The 22,060-nt window shown below is 38.1% G+C and overlaps 1 long non-coding RNA gene across 1 annotated transcript; it reads left to right on the top strand.

The window, feature by feature from the left end:
* Positions 1-14,190: 14,190 nt before the first annotated feature.
* On the top strand, positions 14,191-20,505 carry LOC105537824. The gene is made up of 3 exons (XR_001005782.1): positions 14,191-14,248; positions 18,515-18,557; positions 20,261-20,505. It is a non-coding gene; the product is annotated as an uncharacterized LOC105537824 (long non-coding RNA).
* The last annotated feature ends 1,555 nt before the right edge of the window (positions 20,506-22,060 follow it).

Below are 22,060 nucleotides of genomic sequence, written 5' to 3'. Positions count from 1 at the left end.
CAAGGGTCCCCAGCGAAACCCCACCTTCAAGCCTAAAACAGCCTGAAGGCTGGAAAATTGGACTGCTGGTCACGGATGAAGCCCATCCTTTCCCAGCAGATATTCTCAGAATAATGCCCACATGTGCACTGGGGGAATGAGGTGGAACCTCCAGAAATGGGCACCTTTTAGCAGGGGAGGAGACTGGCCTCTTCAGTTCCCGGTCATGGCCTGGGATTCAATCGCTCGGGTGGGAGCCTGTTAACAGGACTCCCTCTTGCTCTACTGAGAATTTTTCTTTTTCCTTTTCACCCAATAAATTTCATTTTTTTTCTCACCCTTATATGTGCCTATGAGCCTAATCTTTCCTAGTCATGTGACAAGAACCCGGTTTTAGCTGAACTAAGGAGGACGTTTGCAACAACAATGCACCCTCCCTAAAACTAATCCTCTCTCTCTTCTGGAGCTGAAACTCCCTTGTAAGACTAATTAAAGGCCACAAGAATAGGAGGTTTCTGCTAAAGTGTAGGTGTAGTTTCTATAATCTGTTATTGCTCAGGAGCCATGTGGCCGGAGGTCACAAGATTTCTGATTTCCCCAGTTGTTCCCGTGGATAACATCACTATTGTAGAGCCGAAGACTGGCTTTTTTAGATGTCTTTTAGACTGATCGCACTTGGACTTGTGACTCATGACTCAGTCAGTCCTGTGGCCCCGCCCAGAAGAAGACTCCGCACACAATGACCATTTCCCATACTCCAATGATTTAATTCCCAGTCAATCAGTAGCACCCATTCCCTAGCCTTCTGCCCACCACTGTCCGTAAAAACCCTCACCATTGAGCCTGATTTGAGTAATAATTCTCTCTCACGTGGTCAGCTTGGCATCAATTAAACTCTGTCTTTACTGCAATGCCTTGGTCTCAGTGAATTGATTTTGTCTGTGTGGCAGTCAGGAAGAACCCATCAAGCAACTACATAATGACTCTCTTTTTTAGCTATGCTTTATTGGCAGCCCCACATCTACTCCCACCCTCACTTGCCCCAATTCACACCTGCAGGAAAGTCTGATGTTTGGAGTAAAAGTAAATATATACATGTACAAGATACTGAAGAGCATCAATAAGAAATACTTGTATACTCATATAATACTGATGTTGGGGCTCAGAAACAATACCCAAAGTCTGGTGCTTTGGCATGCTGAATCCTTTGAACTAAAGGAAATTGGAAGGCCTTAGAAGCAGCGCTACAACCATGTTCTCTAACCTTCTCCTTTCCTCCTGTCTCTTGCCCTTCTTTTTCCCCTAACGCACATGAAAGGTCTCTCCAAAATGTCCATATCTGCCCAAAGAAAGGTCCTCCAGAAATAATACAATTGTCATGAGTTCCCTCCCTGGGAATCTCATTAACTCAGGAAGAGGAACTTATTAGAGAGGAGACTATTCAGGAGGCTGAGTTGGGAGGATTGCTTAAGGAAAGAAGTGTGAGGTTGCAGTAAGCTTTGATTGCTCTACTGCACTTCACCCCGGGTGACAGAGTAAGACACAGTCTTTAATAATTTTTTAAATTAAAATAAAAAAATAAGAGACTAGAGGTCTATGTCTGACACAAATCAGACTTTTCCACAGACTACACCTATTCTGAGGGCTGCTTAGAGACCATTTTTATTACTCAGGAGACATTTTGGCTGCATAACAAGACAACCTTTGTTTACCATGCATTCTCTCCCCTCACCCTTCCATTACTCATGTCACTATGCCCTACCTCCTGCCCTGGGAATCCCCACGCCCCTGTTTCTTTCTGTAGTTCAGGATGCTTTGTAAGTTTCAATCATCTGACCCTTTTTTTGAGTCTCATGTACATACAAAGTAGAACTCCCCTGGGTATGCATGTAATTAAAATGACTTTTCTCCTGTTAATCTGTCCACCTGTCAGTTTATTTCATAGACTTAATTATCAAACCCTCAAAGGGCAGAGAGACAGTTTTCTCTCCTCTACACTGGCATTCAAATACAGATATTATCTATAAGAAGTTGACCATTGGCCGGGTGTGGCGGCTCACGCCTGTAATCCCAGCACTTTGGGAGGCTGAGGTGGGCGGATCACATGAGGTCAGGAGTCCGAGACCAGCCTGATCAACATGGTGAAATGCTGTCTCTACTAAAAACACAAAAAAATTAGCTGGGTGTGGTGGCGCATGCCTGTGTCCTAGCTAATTGGGAGGCTGAGGCCGGAGAATCACTTGAACCCAGGAGGCAGAGGTTGCAGTGAGCCGAGATCATGCCACTGCACTACAGCATAGGTGACAGAGTGAGACACTGTCTCAAAAAAAAAAAATGTTGATGAATAAGGAGTATTGGTAGTAAAACATAGGTTCAAATCAGAAATTGAAAAAAAAATGCATTTATTGGTCTTTGTATCTGGCACAACTAAGGGTAGGAACTTGGAGTTCACCTTCACCCCTCTTCTTTCTTTGCATTTGTCTCAATTCCAACTACTTGCAGGGAAGATTCCTTCTTCCACTACCCTATTAATATACTCCCAGAAACAAAATCAAAAGGCACAGTGCCTTTTCTCAAGCTCTAAATGAAAACTACTTGGGAAAATACTGATTACTAACATAAAACTCATGCTCAACCTGGAATCAGTCCCTATGGTCTGGACATGGCCTGTGCTAGACTAGGGCTGGATCCTAAAGGTACCAGAGACTTTCAGAACTGTGGTTGGCAGTCCCAGCAGAAGAAATTTCCCAAAGGAAGTTTGGGTACTAAATAGAAGAAAGACAAAGATCTGCTCCAAGGTATTCCTTAATTTGGAAGAACGAGAGGCATTCCCAATGCTCATTCCTATTATAAAATACATCGCTGGGTGTTCCTTTATTATTGAAGATATAATTTCCATATCCCTTGCCTACTTATGTCAGCATGTGAATTCCTTTTCTCCAAATGAGATAGTCAAGATATAATCACACTCACTCACTAAAAGAATTTTTAAGGGAAATCTAAACAAAAGAACAATACATATTCTTAGATTGCATTTGAGCACCTCTCAAAATACAGGACAATGCTATCTGGGAACAACTTCAGTTTTTAACATTATATGGCCCTTTATAATCAAAAGTGAGTATCTTATCTCCTTTAATCTTTGCGATAATTCTTTCAGGTAGGTAATGACAATGATGAGTGTGATGAGGATGATTTTTATCCATTTTATTACAATAATAATTTTTATTATTTCCACCTATTTACAGAGGAGAATACAAATAGAGGTAGGTAAAATAGATAGTTAAATTCATAGAACCACTAAGAGGCAAATAAAGGATTTTTATCTGGGTAATGAGATACCCAAATAAATTTTTTCCACTCTACTTAAAATAGACCAGTCATGGAGGTCAATTGTGGAAGATAAATTGATTAAATCTTTCTTATGAATTGTGAAATACCTTGAGAACTGCAGATAAAGTGGCATGACTCTTTGGGCTGCCCAATTTAAAGAGAATTACCTTGAACAGAAAAACTCAGAGAGCTCACAGAAGCACTATTATGCGATATGTTATTGAAAGGTCCAGATTTCTAACAGTCTACAGGAAAGGAAGCTCCTAGTGTGTCTCCTCCCAGGCTTTGCACATACCAGCAATCATAGGAAGCATCTCTCAAACACATCGGAATCAGGGATGCAGATCACTTCGCTAATGTCCCCATCCTAGCCACAAGCAGAACCTGCTGAACTATCTTGATGAGAAATGCTTATCTTATCCTTAGGTCCCTAGAGACCGACAGATGGCCCTGGACGTATGCTAGGATTCATACAAATAAACCCATCTTACATTGGAAATATCTTAAGTCAATAATGCATTTAATACACCTGGTCTACCTAGCATCATAGCTTAGCTTAGCCTACCTTAAAAGTGCTCATGAAACTTACATTATCCTACAGCTGGGAAAAATCATCTGGTAACACAGCACACTGTAAAGTATCAGTTGTTTACCCTCCTGATCACATGGCTGACGGGGAGCTGGGGCTCGCCACCACTGTCCAGCATCAAAAGAGTATAATACTGCATATTTCTAGCCTGGGAGAATATCAGAATTTAAAATTCACAGTACAATTTCTACTGAATGTATATCATTTTTGCATCCTCATAAAATCAAAATAATAAATCAAATGGCTGTAAGTTGGGGACCATCTGTATTTCAGCCCACCACTCAGATTTCCTTGGAAGTGTGTGTTTAGCCTCCACAGTGTGCCAGACTCAAAAGGGAAGTTGTTTTCTGTTATTATTTTTGAAATTTCTTATGTCAGCTTCTCCCCTGATAGTACTTTCTCTCTCTAGGGATAGCTAAGTGATTTTTGATTCCCCATAAACCTCTATTGTAAGTAATGTTTATAACTTAAAAGAGAGAAAAAGAAAGTCTTGCATTTGTCTTGTGCAAAATACTTTCTAAATGTCACACTTCCAGGTCTTCACAACATCCCTGTAAGACGTGCAGGACAGATATGCATATCTTTCCAAGACTGCGGAAGAAACCTAAACCCCAGAGTAAGCGACTTACCAAACTTCTCTACTTATTTAGTACAAGTGAAGAGAAGCAGTCAAACCTCCTCCATCCCAGTCCTAGATCTAAGCTTTCTCTATAACAAGGCTGGTGGATTTCACATATATTTTTTAATAGAATCCTTCTTTTCAAATAAAATCTGACATTGATGCTCAATATATAAAACAGATGATAAGAGCGTTACTTATATTGGGGTCAGAGGACCAGGAAATTCAGCCTCATGACAGCAACTCCTGAGTGTTCTTGCAAAAGGCCTATTGAAATATTGTTTGAGAACCACAGAACTAGCCCAAGTAACCATCCCCTCCGAACCACATAACTAGCCCAGGTTATCATCTCCTCCTGTCTCTCTAGTCCAATATTGCTGAGCACAGCTTCTCAATTGGGATGCCACAAACGTTTTAAAGATGTGCTAAAATGTTGAACCTCTCAGTCACCAGGACAGCCCAAGAAGCCTAAACCCTCTGGGGTTGATCTTTACCCAGTAACAACTTTCTCTGTTTACTCCAATGTGCTATACAAATGTAACTTATATGTACAAATGGAATTTTCACTGTAGAATATTTAGAAGGGCTCAGAACACAGAAGGCTATTTTTCTCACTAGATTCAAATTAACATCAGTGATATTTCTTGTAATGCGCTCTCCCTTACCTGAATAAGATCATCTTTTCTACTTTTATTTGTTATTGACTGAATGAATCTTTACATTTCTCTAAAGCAGATGTTCTCAACAAAAATTTGGGTTTCCATAAAATTCCTACTTGGCCTTTTGTCTGATGTCTAATTAATTAATCTCTTGGCTGATATTCATTGGGGGTGATCTCAGTTACCACTATGTTTTTAGTAGTTCTTTATATTGCTTCTCTAGTTGTTTTTATTATACCAGATGATGCATAATAAAATTCTTTCTTGGCTTCCCTTTAACATTAGTAATTTTTTTTTCAGTTTTAGCAAGCCCTTACATAGTCTTCTATCATTATAGAAATATACCACTTATTCATTCCATGTTTCAGTTCCATTAATGAGCCACTATCCTTCCTGCCACAGGGCCTTTGCACATACTATTACTCACACTTGGATGCCATTCACCTCCTCTCTGTCAAGCCAGTTTTGCTCATCTTTGAGCCTTCAGCTCAGATGTCACTTCCTGGAGGAGCCTTTCTTAATGCTACAGGTCTGAGTGGGCCTTCCCATTATGCACCATGTGCCTTTTCTTCATGGTATGTTTTATATTGTAATTTCACATTCTTTTTCGTATTTAATTATTGCTGGTCACCCAAATAGACTGTAAGCTCTGTGATAGTAGGTAGCACGCCAGGTTTTTTTCACCATTAATTCTCATGCTTGGTATATAGCAGAGCCTTAAACAATTGCTGAATGGATTAATAAAAGAAGTCATTAACTGATGATGGTGATGACAAGGATGGTGACAAGAACTATGGCAGGAAGAGGGAGGGAACTAGGCAAATTTACCCCTTGTGTGTCCATTTTTGATTCAAGGCAGAGCCATACAGGAAATCTATTACAAATCTCTTCCTCTTGAGGAGACGAAGGGAATGCAGGAATTAAAGACAAAAAAATGCTACATTCCTAAATATCAACAAAAACAACAATAATGATGATAATAATGATTTTTTAAAAAATCTTCAAGTTATTAACTCAGCTTGATATTGCCCATTTCCCCAAGAGTGAATGAACCTTCTCTATCCATTAAATTTATAATTGCCTCACTTTGAAGGGTTACCCCAGGCAGAATACATTTCAACTCATTCCCTATCTTGCTGTATATCTTTTGCAAAGCTCCTTTGACTTTCTTTACATTATATATATTTTTTATTTGCCAAAAGGGGATGAAAATATCTACATAACTATTTCACAGGATTACAGTTTTTTATCCCACCTTCTGGACTGCAAGGGTCAGGAAATGCTGCTGACCTACCCAGGTCTTGGTAAGGGAGCCTAGAAAACAGCAAATCCTTTCTTATGCTGAGTGGACTTCAGGGGCAGAAACAGAGCCAGGTTCTAACCTAGCAGCCTGTCCCCAACACAGCTGATTGTGCAGAGGAGCTTTGGAAGAAACAAGGTGCAAAACTAGAGACCATAGGAAAATAACAAGAGAGAAAATTTCAACAGAGGATGGTGAGTCCCTAATACCAAAGTAATTCTAAAGCTGAACAGAAGGTGCAATATTCTGTCTGTTTGGGGGGTTTTATTTTATTTCTTTGTTATAATCCTGTTTTCTACAGCCTCTGGAAGAAACATGCCAAAAACTCTTTAGGTAAAAGTCAAAGGCAAACTTTATAATGAATAGATTAGATTGATAACATCTGAAGGTGATGCTCACCCTTAATATTATAAAAAGGAGAAACACCCAGACATTGTTTCTACCAATATGATGAAATAGGTAGTATCCACCACAACCTATGAAATAGTCTCATTGAAAATATCAGTCTTTTGGTCTGACCAAGTCACTTGATTAAATTGATAATTTATAGAAAACGCAGAGGATAGACAAACTCATTAAGAACACCACTGGAACGTAATCAGCCAAGTCTAGGATATAGGAAATTCTGAAGGATTTTCTGAAAAAAATTCAGTGAACTCAAGTTCTTCCACATATAATTTGCAAGAATGAAAAAGAAAGAAAAGGACAGCAGGGAGGGCCCGTGACAGAGCAAAATGAACGATGAAAATTAGTGTTAAAAGACATTCACAGGATAATTGGTGAAAATTGAACAAAGTTTGGATAATAGTTGAAATCCATTCTAGTAAAGTTAGCAATAATAATGTTGTCAGCATTAACAAATAGTGTTAATTAGATTAATAAAGTTATTATTTTTAGTTATGATAATGTGCCGGATTAATAGAAGTCATTATGGTCTCAGAGATACAAATATAATTACATATCTGTATGGTAAATAAAATTACATAATATGTCATCTAAGAGGGTCAAAATCAGATTGGTCATATGTTGCTAACTGTTGAAGCTGGATGATAGGCACACAGGGATTTACTATATTATTCCCTCTATTTTTGTGCGCTTTTGAAAATTTCTATACTAAACAGTTAAGAAGAAACAAATAAGCACAATTTCTAAGAAAATATTAGGACCAATGACCAAAACAGCAATAAATCAATGAATTCACTAACAGCTTATGAAATAATTTGTAGGTTCCAAGGGGAGCCAGGGTGGAACCCAGCAAGGTGATTTTTTAAAAAAGAAAATGAAGTAATAAATTACCTTTGTGACCCAAAATAAAGGTGGTAATGGAAGCAATGTGAAGAGTTTTGAGAATCAAAGGTAATCAGAGAAAGTGCCTTGAGTAACTCAAACTGCAAAGCTGCAACTACAGTCTTATAATTAACACTGAAAGTCAATTTGGAAGTTAACCATAAATTATTAAGAAGCTTTTTAAAATTCTTTTTTCAAAAGCAATTTATCTTCCATGCCTTATTAAAATTATCATCCATACCCTTTTTTCCTTTCTTTTTAGTGGTAACTTTGTTAGACAAGCCTCAAATTTTACCACTGTACCAAGAAATGAAAGCCAGGATGTGGAATTAGAGCTAGCAATGACGACGTCAGGACAGGTTCAAAGGAAGCCCATCACTTGAGTAAAAATTTATAGCCCTGCTTGTGCTGTGCTGTGCTGTGCTGTGAGTTTCAGTTCAGGGCCAGCAAAAGATTTATCAAAGGAAAGCAACAAGGTATGTGGAAATAGAAGGTAAGAGTTTTAAAAGCCTTTATGAACCAGAGTAAATCTTGACTCTTTGGGTTTCATCTCTGAAAGCTAGACTTCCTGGTGTAATTATACGTTAACATTTGATACATTGAGTAGGTGGAAAAAGTGAGACACTAAGAAAGTTTATCTGTAATAAAGTTTGGAAGGCTCCATTACAAGGTTAAGGTATGCAGAGACCAATGGGAATGAGACAGGTGACATTATTAGGATGGCAATCAGGACCAGGCTCAGTGTCCAGGAGCAAAAATCAGTGATGGAGATGGGAACAAAGCTGGATCACATGCTCCTTCAAGAAGGTGTCCCCTGCATCTCAGTTCTAGCCAATGCTTACCATGCTCAAACACAGGCCTTTCATGCAGTTTTTCCTATTTTTAGGGGCAGTCAGAAATCTAGATGATGGCATAAAATCTTCCAGTTTTGTAATGTCAGCAAGATGTTTAGATTTATAAAATCTCCTTGTGGGTCAACTGTATGCCTATCAAACAAAGCCCACCTGTAGACCATGCTCTGCCTGAGAATCACATTTGCAAAACTTGTTCTAAGTCAAACCATTTTTTTGGTCATATTCCTTCTATTGTTTTTTATGTTTAACTTGGCTCAGAGCAAACTGTAATATTTTCCCCTTATTCAATTTATTATCTTAAACTCTGATAACACACTTTAATCTTTCACTGGTGTTCTCAAGTTTTTAAAAAATGCTGTTTCTGAATCCTTCATTTTTGTGTGTATCAAATATTTTCCAAAGGAATATAAAAGAATAAAAATGAACATATGAGAAGAGGTTGGTGGGGAGAAACTGTTGACCAATCTATAAAACGTTTGTAAATTCTTCCTTTTCTTGGGCCAATTAGATATCGGTGCTAATAAAACCCATGTGAAACTTTTCATTTTTATATTTTTATGTGAACTTTCAAAGAGTAAATGATATTTCCCTCATCAGAGTTGAAGAGATTGTGGACTGTGTATACCCAATACTCTAGACAAACAAACAAACAAAAAACTAAGATGACCGTACCATTGGTTAGCTAATAATGCTGTATCCACATTAGATAGTAACAGAATATCTCTGATCTTAACCTTTGGCATATCTAGACATGTAAATGAAAGAAACATTTGGAAGTAAGTCTGGCATCACCCTGGTGATTCCTTATTGAGTCTTCAAGGCCATGATGATATAAAATGGGAAACCACGAATGCATGGGAGAGACAGGATGTTATGAAGAGAAGATTGGGCTGGGAATTGGAAGTTAGGTTCCAGTCCCAGCTCTGTTTCCAACAAGCTGTAAAACTTCTCTGCATCTCAGTTCATTATTTATTTACTATTTATACATTGCCTATTTTCCAAAACAGATTGGAGGTGGCTTTCAATAAAAACCACTGATGTATCAGAACTCTTTTACAAGGTAATAAGCCAAAATAAAAGAAAAAAGAAAGAAGGATAGTTATAGCAGCAAATCTAAGCTTGGGGAATACACTGTAGTAGCATACAAAACGCTGCTGCGTCACGGCCAGAATCGAGCAAGAAACATCTTGTACCACAATCATCACCCATGGATCTCAGTTTTTGTATTTACAAAATGGGTGAAAAATGAAAGTTGGATGAAATCACTTTTAAGGTATTTTTCAAGTTCAGGTGTTTCTGTTAAAAACCAATACGTACATTCCTGAAAATATTTCCTCTATTTCCACATAATGAAGCACTATCACAAGCCTTAAGGAAAAATTTGGGATCAAGCAGCTCACTCATAACCTGTGTAACTTTGTAATCAGAGAAATATATGAATAAATAATAATGATGATGAAAATACTAGCATGGTTTAAAAGGAATGTTAAATTACAAACAAATGAAGGAATACTACAGTATGTAGAAGATTTTACCTATAAAAATAAAGGGGCTAGGGGATGAATATTTGTTGATAGAAGCCTGTGTAAGGAAAGGTTGAAACTTATGAGTTCAAGGACAAAGTGCACATGGATGAGGCGAAACATATAATTAAAACTTTAAGGGACAGCATGAAGCCAAATTGAGGCAAGATGAAGTATGTAGAGTGAAAAGTCATAGTGTACAGTATTACAATCCTCAGCTAACTGCTGTATTCAGCTGTGCTCATGTACTTTGAATTCAATTACTGTCATTTCATGGGGCCAACTATTAAAGAGGTGGGGAAAAAAATGAGCCAACATGACTTGTACATTGTTTGACATTATATCCCTATTTGCCAATCAGTATGAAATGTTTTACTTTAAGGAAACACCATGTAACAGAACAGACTGTATAATGCTTTTTGAATCCAAATAGAAATATGCAGATAAATAGGAAGAAAAGCATCTGTGACTAGGACTTGATCAGTGTTTCTATCAAGATACCAAAGAGTTTCTGTATTGGACTAGACACACTTGGAATGTTCAGGTATGCATAGTATTGATTTGGCTATTACTGTGTAGAGAAAGACTAAAAGGCTAGTAAGGCTAGAAAGACAAAGAAACAATACAGGAGCGTTATGGCCATGAGGAGACTATCATCTAAAATGATGACTGGGAGAATGTGGGGTAATTTTGAAAAAAAAAAAAAAAAACAAAGCAAAACAAAACAAAACATGAAAAGGGCATTAGAAGATGGAGATGAAAATCATAAATAAATTCCAAGTGGCCATAGCAAATCAAATAAAGAAAATTTGTTTGCCCCAAAGAGAGTTCATGGAAGATTCAACTATCGAGCGGCTTTGAGGAAAGGAAAAGGAATTGTCCAGCCATTCCCACTTTCTGCACAAAATTCCCCTAATTTTCAACCGGGGGAAATTTTGCCTCCCCAGAGTGTATTCAGCAACATCTGCAGACATTTTTGGTTGTTGCAACTGGGGAGGTGCTACTGGCATATAATAGGTAGAAGCCAGCAGTGCTGGTAAACAACCCACAATACTAAAACGACTGATCTGGCCCAGAATGGGCCAGTAGTGCCGTGGTTGAGAATCTCAAAAAAAGGCAAGACTGCAGAGTAAGTTCATCTCTCCTAGAGGCAATTTTCTACGTACCAGTCTCCTTCTCATGGCCTAAGTGGAAGTTGTAAATTTGTTTTGAATTCTTTAATGTGATGCCTCTAAGATCCATCTGTTCCCACCAATCTCATCTTTGATACCTTTAGCTTAAGTTTGGCTTAACCGTAATCCATATCTGATGTCCTTAAAAGTATTCCCATTTATTTCCTCCTCTTTTCTGTGACTTAGTTATTTTGTCCCCTTATGAATTAGTATTTTGACTTATGGGGTCATATCCCTTTCTCTTCTTTTAGTTGTACTCCTTCTCTGATGTCCTGAATTTTATTGCTCTCAAATGGTATCCAAGATGTTTGTTCACTGAAGTGAACAAAAAAACTAACTTGAACATGTTTAGTGTGCAACTAAGTTTCTCAATATTTGAAGTCCTTTTTGTATCTCTCAAGATACTATCTTTATGGCAAACGTAGTCTTAACTATGCCAAAATTATGAAAATAGTCCTTAGATTTGCCAATACTTTGACTTGAAGGAGATAAAGTGAACCAGAGGAAAACAAAAGGACTAGAATCAAAAGCACTGCTTCTAAACAAGGAGAAATACGTTCTTGTAATCACATGAGGAGGAAGATAATGGGACAAACAATGAGCTTCAGGATTTATTTTTTTATTTTCTGATATTCACACCAAATTTCTGCATGCTGGAAGTTTACTTAACCTAAAATTTTTTAGTCCAGAAATAAGTAGAAACTCAGTTGACTGTTTTGGGGGACCTCGTGTGTCGACAGTGGATTTGATTTAAATGGGACAATATTGTGGAAAAGTCTGCCCTTTACTAGCTGTTCCAAATGTCAATTCCATCTGAGCCTTCTTCTATAAGGGGACATTAATTTCTTTTTCCAACATTTTTCCTCATGATTGACATTCACTAGACCTTTCTCTCCGGCTATTAGTTTCATTAACATTATTATTGCATTTGGTTGGCATTCTTTCCTCTGCCTAATTCTGTAAAGATCAGATAGTATTTGTTCCACAGATAAACTTTTCTTTCTCATACACACACTCAGTACACAAGAAGCCCACAGAATCTTACATGGACACAGCCTACGTAGATCCAGGCAGAGGGAGACATTTTCAGTGACAGCCTATGCTTCTCACTGATATTCCAGAACAGGGAGAAAAAAGGAAATGTTTTCACCTCTGTATAGTAAGTGTTCCTTATTCTGATAACAATAGAAAGCTATTTCATGGACATTACATCTACCTTTTCTCTAGTCTAAATGGAAAGCAGAATTACACAGTTAACCAAATATATGTTGAGAAAGGTTCCTTAAAACACACTGAAAAAAAATTGTAGTAATTTATTAGCTGGTCTCTTAAAGTCCATGTATATGTGTGTGACTGCATGCAAATCTGTGTGCATGCAAAAATGAATGCAATTCACCTTTTTGCTTTTCACAGTGGATCCTGTGTTTTAGGATTTGTGAGCTCTCAGAATTTCAATAAGTAAAAATGTCACCCTATTTCTAATGATATATTTGATTAAGTCATGCTGATATGTAATAGAGAGTCTTCAGACTTTTATTGAGACCAGTCAGTGCATAAAATATTTTCTCTACTGGTAACCAATATTTATTGAATGGCTCCTGTGTGTGTCAAGGATTCTATACATGTTATTTTATTTGATTCTCCTTTGTCTTAGAATTATGAACTCACCAAATCATTCCTTTAAAGAGAAAAATGTTTTCCAGCCTCTTCAAGTTAGGTGGGACCGTGGAACTAAGTATGGTCATTAAAATGTGGGTGGGAGTAAATATGCCATTTTCAGAGCTTGCCCGTGGTAACTTCCACACGCCCCTGCCCCCCACCCTTCTCATTGACTGGCTGGATTCTGAGAGAATCCAGGAAAGGATTCTAAGACCTGTGATAACTACTGGATGACTGGAGCCTGGATTCCCTGGAGGAGAGCTACTCAGGAAAGTTGATGGTGATGATATTAATTAATGAATTTTCATGAGCAGTAAAGTTAAGTAATGCTAAGAACTTAGGTGTCATTGCTGTTTTGCAGCAGTGAGTATTATTAAACTCGAATAATATAGCAACTGGTAACTAGAAAAAGAGTGCTGCTAGACTACAAAACTTAAATATGTGGTATTTGCCTTATAGGTTGGATGATAAGCAGCAAGGAAATTGATATTGAAGTCTGATAAGATAGAACTCATATTATTCAGTGGTAAATATTTTGTGTAACTATCACTTGTGATTGTGTTGAAGGCAAACCACATGCTTGCTGAGCCAGCAGCTCCAGTGGAAATAATTAGAAGAATCAACAGTTAGCGTGTGTTGGATACTACTGGCTGCTTTGACAAGATATTGCAATATTACAAGAAAGAGATGAACTCAGGAAAACTCTGGCTGGCTTGCAAGCAGAAATGAAAGGAAACAAAGAGAGATAGAAAGCAAGGCCTTTATTGCTAGGAAAGCCATCTGCTTCTAGACACAAACAATAAGATGGAATTTTGAAAGGTTTTGAGTGTCAATGGCCAAATAAAACTCAGATGAATAAAATGTCCAAAAACAGTTATCTAATTAAGAGTGTGGCTTCCCATTCAATGTCAGCCACCATTTTCTTGAGAGAGAGAAAGGCATAGGGTTGAGGAAACAACAAAATAAGGGAGGCTTGAAAACTTAAGTTTCAGAAGGAAATATGAATGTGGTTATTGGCAAATGAAACTAATTGTAATCAAAAGACAGAGTCATGGGTTGGACTGTGTGCCCCCCAAATTCATGTGTTGAAGTCCTGGCCCCTAGTACCTTAGAATGTACCTCATTTGGATATGAGGTATTACAGGGGTAATCAAATTAAGCTGTCATTAGAGTAGGTCTCAATACAATGTGACTGATGTCCATACAGAAGAGGAAATTTGGACACAGACTGGTACAGAAGGAAGACCATGTGAAAACACAGGATGACAAAGCAAGCAAGTTAATTATCTGTGCTTCTTTCTTCAGTTTTGTAAGTGGTAGTATCACTGTGGTTATCCTGATCCTGATCTGCCATTACATATGAGGTTTTATGGCCAGTAGGGGTGGGGCGGTGGGGAAGGAGATAGCTTGTCTCTTTAAGTCACAGGTAGAAGATCAAGAAGAGCCACATCTAGTGAGGTGGAGAAAGTGTCTCATTACCCAGCAATCCTGCTGGATGCAGTGACTGGATGGAACTTTGGGATGTCTTCCTTGGGTGCTGCTAAATACATTCTATGTATTGGTAGAGTATAACGGAGATGCTACTCTTTGCCCTCTATACTCTTTCATTTCTTTTTGGACATATAGCCAAACTACCTTTGCAAGCTGCCTTGTAGATGGTGAGACAATGTGAATCAGGCGTGGGCTAAGAAATACCAGAGGAAATGACATATGGTTTTTCCAGTTATGGGCTCTAAACACCTCTCAGAAAATCTCTCATATGGAATCACTGGCTCAACAGATGAAGAGAATCCTTGAAGAACTCCAAGGACTTATGGGAGCTCATAATTTCTAGAATAGACGAAAGGAGCCCAGGTCCCAGAGTCACTGCTTTAAAGGGTAGCTGCCAAGAAGAACTGTCCAATCTAGGACATTTTTATTGGCCTTTATGAGAGCAAGAAATAATAAAGTTTTATTTGGTCAAGCCATAAAATTTTAGCGTTTGTTACTGAAGCAGTTAACATTAATTCTGCTCATTCATATACTTCTCATTAATCCAGCACAATAATAACAATAGCCTTTCAGAGAAGTATCTTAAAGATTGCTAAATTGCCTAGAGTTATACAATAAATTAGGCAGGCTATAATGGGTTAATCCAGTCACAATAGTTTAGTTTTGGCCCCAGAATGGAGAAAGTTGTATATTATGTCACGGTGTAAACACATAAAGGTATCTTTACAAATCCATGACAGAAATATACATTCGATCTGTCAATAACACACACACACGAATACACACCCCTAAAGTTTGTATTTATCTTGTTTTGCTGAACCATGTGATGAATCACAGTGATTTAAGTGAGTTAAAAATAAGGGGAAATTACCAATATCGGAAAAATATTAGTTGACCCTTATCCCTGCCAATTTATAGCAAGTATAATGGATTATGAACATTAAAAAATGAAAAAAGTCACCGCAATGTTAAATGGCAGTTGCTACAGAATATGTTTGAATAAAAATATTACTAATGAGGCAGTCTAGGTCTCAAGCCAGCTATCCAAATGCCAAGTACAACTGAAATAGTGCTGCAGATCAGGGAGTTAGTAGCAACACAAACACCAGTGAATAGACTTGCCAGACCATAAAGAGAGCAGTGTGAACTAAGTGTGTTACCTGGAGATGGAAGCATTAGGCTATCACAGTTCACAATATGCATTAATGTCCTAGTGAGAAATGTAATCCCAAGCTACTTGCCTAGTTGTTATTTCCAAGGATGACTAATCATACAGGGAATTAAGAAACGAAATACATTAGAATTAGTGTCATTATAGAAATCAAACTGTACTTGTTTAAGGGGAAAAATAACAACCATAAGATTTTTTTTTTTTAACCAAGAGTTTGCACAGATTTATTGGCTGCTTTTCTTTGAATATTGGCATTACATTCAACTTTACTGACATTGTATTATAATCAGACAGAATTTTGGATTTTTCTCTTCTATTCAGACATGATTAGGTGCTGACTGTAGACATGAACAATAGGCAACTGGAAACAAATGGCCCTAATGTCACAAGAGAGATAAAACAGATCTAAAATGCTACTTCCCATCGGTGTTCATCAAAGCCTGATTTAGTTATTGCAGAAGGACTGCGGGTCTGTGCTTCAGTTTACGTTCGCTTTCACAAGATATTTCAGCCATTATCCTGATAACATAGACAATCTTTGGGGATGTTATTAGATCCTTCCCTCCTTTTCTTCCTTCCATTCTTTTTCCCTCCTTCTTCCCTCCTTCCCTTCCTTCTTCTTTCCCTCGGTCCTCCTTTCTTAATAGATATGGACAATGCTGTGGTTGATCTTTAAAGTACTTTAAATGTTCAAAGGCATTTCAAACACCTTTTATTTCACAAAGATAAAACATTGTTTACATAGTTCTAGGACAAGAATAAGCAATATATGACACACAGAAGGACTAGGGGAAAAATAGAGTTTTTTTCCTCTCTTATTTTCTTCAGCATTTTCTTTTGTCCCTCCTGGTCACCATCCTTCCTTTCCGTCTACTCTCCCCTAACTCGTTGTTTCTCCCTACTCGTGGCTGCAGCGGCACATCTAGGCACTTTTCACTTCTTCCCATAAACTCTCAGTGAGTTAGCAGAGGATTTTCTACCTTTGGTTTAACCCTTTTTTTTTTTCCATACAGATTTCTCAAAACACCCAGATAAGGCCTTCTCTGACTTTAAATGATCCTCCAATTTTATCTTCATACAGACACAGAGTGTCTAGAGACACAGAGTGTCTTCAATCACATGCAACGTTGCTCCTTCTGCCAGCCAAACACTGTGAAAGAAGTTGGTGTAGTGAGATGGGCTTTGTTTTATGCCAATCTGAGGTCAAGTCCCAACTCTGCCACAAATCCACTGTTAGACAAATTCCTTAATCTTTGGATCTGCTCTCTCATCTACAAAATAGGGATAATAACACTCACCCCTCAATGGGACCTGACATGGCAGATCTACATCACAGAATACAATGCATGGTAATTATCTATGGCAGACTGTGGCCCATCGTAGACACCCAGTGATTATGAACTCTTTGGCAGCTCATTTATTCTCAACCTTGCGATAGCCATCCAGGCTTTTAATTATTTTTAAAAATTTTTCATAACTTCCTACTTCATCAGCTGGGAACTGGTCTTTCTGAATTGCCTTGGTTTTAGATAAAGGCTCTTGTGGGCCCAGAATGGTGGGAAAGAACAATTTCCCTCTGTTTACCTGCCTAACAAGGATAAATGACTCTATCTCTGTGGCTTATGTTGAATGCCTGATAATGCATCTCCAAGAGAAGCACTTAGCAAGAAAACTCATAAATATGGCTATAATGTTTATTCAAAGTACTCTATTTGCAAGGCCAAGTATACAAATGAAGGATGAAAACAGACAAAATGGGTCACTAACATTAGCCTGTGCTGTTTGTGAGGCAGGTAGTAATAATACAGTGTGTTGTCTCTTCGTGCCTGTTTTTCAGGGAGTTTTAGTTACATAACAAAGATTTATTGTAAGAATAAGAAACTTACTCTCTCCTATCTTAATGGGATGTCTGCTGGTCTGGGAATGCAGGTCATAGAGATGTACTACCAAAAGTGCATGTTTTAGAAGGTTCTTTGTCTCCCAAGCCTTGATATTTGCATAATACACAAAGTCAATTTATACTCCTTAATCATACACAAATACTGCATCTCTTTCCCTTAGCATCCTGGCAATCATGTTCCCGCAGGAATGGAATAGAACCTAGAGGTTATTTACCTTTAAAGAGAGACAAATAAAAGAACAGAGAATAACTGATCGTGAAAGTGAAACTCAATTTAATCCACATTGATCCAGAGCTGAATGGAGGCTAAATGGTTGAGACACAAACAGGCAGATTTTTGCCTCAACAGAAGGAAAGAAAGAAGGAAGCAAACTAAAAATAAGTACCCATTATATGTGAACAGGTGTACTTAAAAATGTTCAAGTTTCATCTCACCCGTTTTTGAACTAATGGTTGCGATTTTACCCTTTAAAAAAAGTAGACAAGAGATATTTCTTTCTTATTATGGTCACTCAGCTAGTGAATGGCATAGTGGTGTTTATCTCAGTTTATGACTGACTCTAAAACTTACACTTTCCATTCTACCATTATATCTCTGTAACCTCAGTTAAATCTTCATGCCTAAAGCTGCTAAAAAATTTAATCAGTGACTGAATGGGTAATAAGTTCCTTATCACCAATATAGGTGCCTGGAACCTGCAGAAACAGAATACTGAAGAAAAGCTCCACAAAGGGTGGAGGCTGAAATTCTACAATAGCTATCATTTCTGTGTTTCTGTGTTCATCTCTCTTCTTGCTACCATTGCTTGTGGTCAGATTGTTGGAAGCTGCATATGAATAGTGTTTTAAACAGCAACTACAGCAACAGTTGCATCTGTCCTCTATCATTGGGTGCCTTGTCAAGCATTTTATAAACATTATCGCATTTAGTCCTTAGTACTTAATGAAATGTTGTTTTATTGCCCCATTTTTTTTCAGGTAAGAAAAATTAATTTCAGAAAGGAAAATAAACTTGCTTGAGGCAGGATATTTCAAATCTTGGAGTCTAACCTGGATCTAGCTGACTCAAAGAAAGTTACATATTTTGATCCGTGTGTCAAAAATCTCAAACCTCTTGGGGAAAAAATTTACAGGAGAAAAAAAGTTAATGCTTTGGGATGTACTTCATTCAAAATAATATCTTGCACAGGTAAACATAAAGAATGATAGAGTTGCTATGCCTGGTCTTGCTGGTTTTCCTAAATGCAATTAACCTTACACATTTTCCTACTGTTTAGCTATCCACAGTGTTCTCCTTTTTATGGTTCAGCTTGTCAATGTTTCTCTTAAATATGATAAAGAGCCTTGTACCCTGCATCTGTCCATCAGGCTAAACAAACTGGTTAGAGTTGCTGGAGGAAAACACTGGTCTTGTCTATTCCTACACACATCTATATCACCCTCCTGACATTTGAGAGTCTAGATGTCATTGCCACATGCAACTGCATTTAGATTTGTTTCCTTAAATACATAAATGAATACATAAATACATGAACGAATAAATGATCAAATAAATAAGTAAATAAATAATCAAAGCTGGGCACGGTGGCTCATGCCTGTAGTCCCAGCACTTTGGGAGGCTGAGGCGGGTGGATCGCGAGGTCAGGAGTTCAACTTCAGCCTGGCCAGCATGATGAAACCCTGTCTCTACTAAAAATACAAAAAATTAGCCAGGAATGGTGGCATACCCTTGTAGTCCCAGCTACTTGAGAGGCTGAGGCAGGAGAATTGCTTGAACCCAGCAGGCGGAGGTTGCAGAGCTGAGATTGAGCCACTGCTCTCCAGCCTGGGCGACAGAGTAAGACTCTGTCTCAAAAAAAACATGATAATAATAACAATAACAATAATCAAAACCTCATAACAGTTCCTTCACTTTCATCCCAAAATATGCATTCCTGAAAGGAAAGCCATGGGATGAATTCCATCCATGGAAACTTCTGCCTGATTCTCATATTCCCCAGGATTGCAGAGGAGTAGGCTGATGCTCCACACCTGGAGTTGACATATGATGATTTATAAGAGAACGGAATTTTAAAAGAGACATGGTTCTTTTAATGGCAGTCTTCGGAGTCTCTTCCAATCCTCTTGCTACCTTCATCTCCTTTCAAACCAAATGTTCTGAACAGGGATATCTTAGCTTTTCATATTGCCTTAATAAAAGAAAGTAAGTTGGTTCAAATCTAGCAAAACTGTGCATTTGAAACATCTTTATGATCTTGTTTGAGATTATTTTAAAATCTTATTTGACTTCAACTTAGTCATTAACTTCCTGTAGAGCAATGAGCTAGTACCCTGTATTAGGCAAACTTGCTGTAAATTAAATGCATCTTCAAGGTTACTCCTACTCTCTGATATGCCCACCTTCTTATCTCTAAGTCTATGTGTGTTAGCTAGTAACGCAGGAAACAGAAGACACTCTCAAATTAGAATAATTCAAGAAGAATTTAATAAAGAGACTATTTACAAACATGTGGGCAGAGTTTAGGGAAATCATAGGAGATAGTAACACCTCTGTCATTTCTTGGTTAAAAGGGGAGAAGGGAAGTGGTACTAAAACCAAGCAGGAGAGAGTGCAGAGGGACCATAATAGAAGATGTTCTATCTGAGGATGGAAAGCTCCTAAGTGCAAGCTTACAAGGAGACAGATGTATACCAACTACACACTCCTCTTCCTATCTCCTTCAGGTGCTCTTCAATGGACAAAGGCCATAAGAGGCTGGAAAGCAAAAGGACCCATTAATGTAACGCAAACATCAGTCTCCTGGAGTAAACAGGTGAATGGAGAAGCGTGGAGAGTAGATGTGGATGAGTGAAAAATACATCACACCATGTCTTCAAATTACATCCAGCAACTTCACATGCACTATGAAACCCTTGTTGCCACAATAGTCCCTCTTTCTTTGAACTACTATAAGAATAAAGAAATTTCTAATCTTTTGTAGAATAATTACATAGACTCTCACTCATTGCTGTTGTTTCATAGGTGGCTGATTTTCCAATAATATTAAATACTTTTGGAAGGGCTGGGACTACATCTAATTTCTTGAAAAGTCTGGTGTTGTGGAAGACCAAGACCCAGACTGTTGAGGTCAGTCTAATGTAATGTGAAATAACTAAGCTCTGTGTACTTCTTTACCATGAGTATATAAATAAAATATCACTGCATTTAAGGAAATTGCTCAAAGCCTCACAGTGAATAAAGTTGAGAAAACATGTAGACTTATTCCAGATTTTATGTACTTAGGTTTTATGGCTTCATTTGCAATTAGGACTTCCCTTCCCCTTCCCCTTTCTCTTCCTTCCCTTCCCTTCCTCTTCCTTCTTCTCCTCGTCCTGTTTTTCTCCTCTTTCTTCTTCTTCTTCCTCTTCCCTACCTTCTCTCTCTCTCTTAAATCTGGACATTTCTCTCAGACTTGCAATTATTTTTGGAAAGGCAATCTTCACCTTCTACAAGAATCCATGTGGGAAAAGTTGATATTCTACACGAATTAGCAGGAAATAATAATATCCTGCCTTTTATTTTGAGTCTCCCTACTGTCTCACTCCCTCGAAATCACCATATAATCAATCTGAAGCAGCAACATGCAACAGCATTAAAATTAGGGATGTTTGAAGAGGGAATTAGCCTACTCACTCATTATTCTTGATTAATAGAAAATTATCCTGCTAACATTTACCGTGCTATCCATTTGTTATTTGGAAGTGATTAGCCACAAATAGCAGTTAAGAGCAAGCCAGTTCTGTGGTTTCAGTCACAGCTTTAATTACCTCCGTAGTGCCTCTTTCTTCAAACACGCCTTCCTCACTTGAAAATAGCTCACACCTTCCTTAAACACTGCCTCTTCTCCTATATCAGCTTTTCTCTTTCAACCAGATCAGTGGCCCTGCTCACTTTTACCCTGTTCACGAAGACACAAGAAACCTCAGAGAGGGAATTAGTTTATGGCTTAAAGCTGGGAGAGCTCGGGGCACAGATGGTACTCTTTCCCAGATTTCCCTATTACCTAGCTTCTATTTTCAGCCCTCAACACATTCCTCATTAATTAGCTTTCCTCCAAGAAGAAACCTGAGGGCCTCAGGCCAGATATTGACCTAGCATCACTACTTGCCTCTGGAATCTCTGACCTCTTTCCTTGCTTTCTTATCCTCTTTTAAACAACCCTATACTAGACTTGTCCTTTCTGGTTCTCAGGATGCCCTCAGGTTAGCCAATATTCCCCTAGGCATTGCCAGATTGTCGACCTTGATTTCTCCCACGTAATTTTCCTTTTTGTATATTTTACTCTCATGGAGAATTCGCCTCACCTGGTTGCCTCTTAAGAAAAATGCAAAACCACAATGAGATACCATCTCACACCAGTTAGAATGGCGATCATTAAAAAGTCAGGAAACAACAGGTGCTGGAGAGGATGTGGAGAAATAGGAACACTTTTACACTGTTGGTGGGTTTGTAAACTAGTTCAACCATTATGGAAAACAGTATGG

Source organism: Mandrillus leucophaeus, unplaced genomic scaffold (assembly GCF_000951045.1).
Source record: "Mandrillus leucophaeus isolate KB7577 unplaced genomic scaffold, Mleu.le_1.0 Scaffold18, whole genome shotgun sequence".
In the NCBI taxonomy this organism is placed as follows: Eukaryota; Metazoa; Chordata; class Mammalia; order Primates; family Cercopithecidae; genus Mandrillus; species Mandrillus leucophaeus.
Note: the sequence above shows the minus strand (reverse complement) of the source record. Positions and strands in the feature narration are given on the sequence as shown.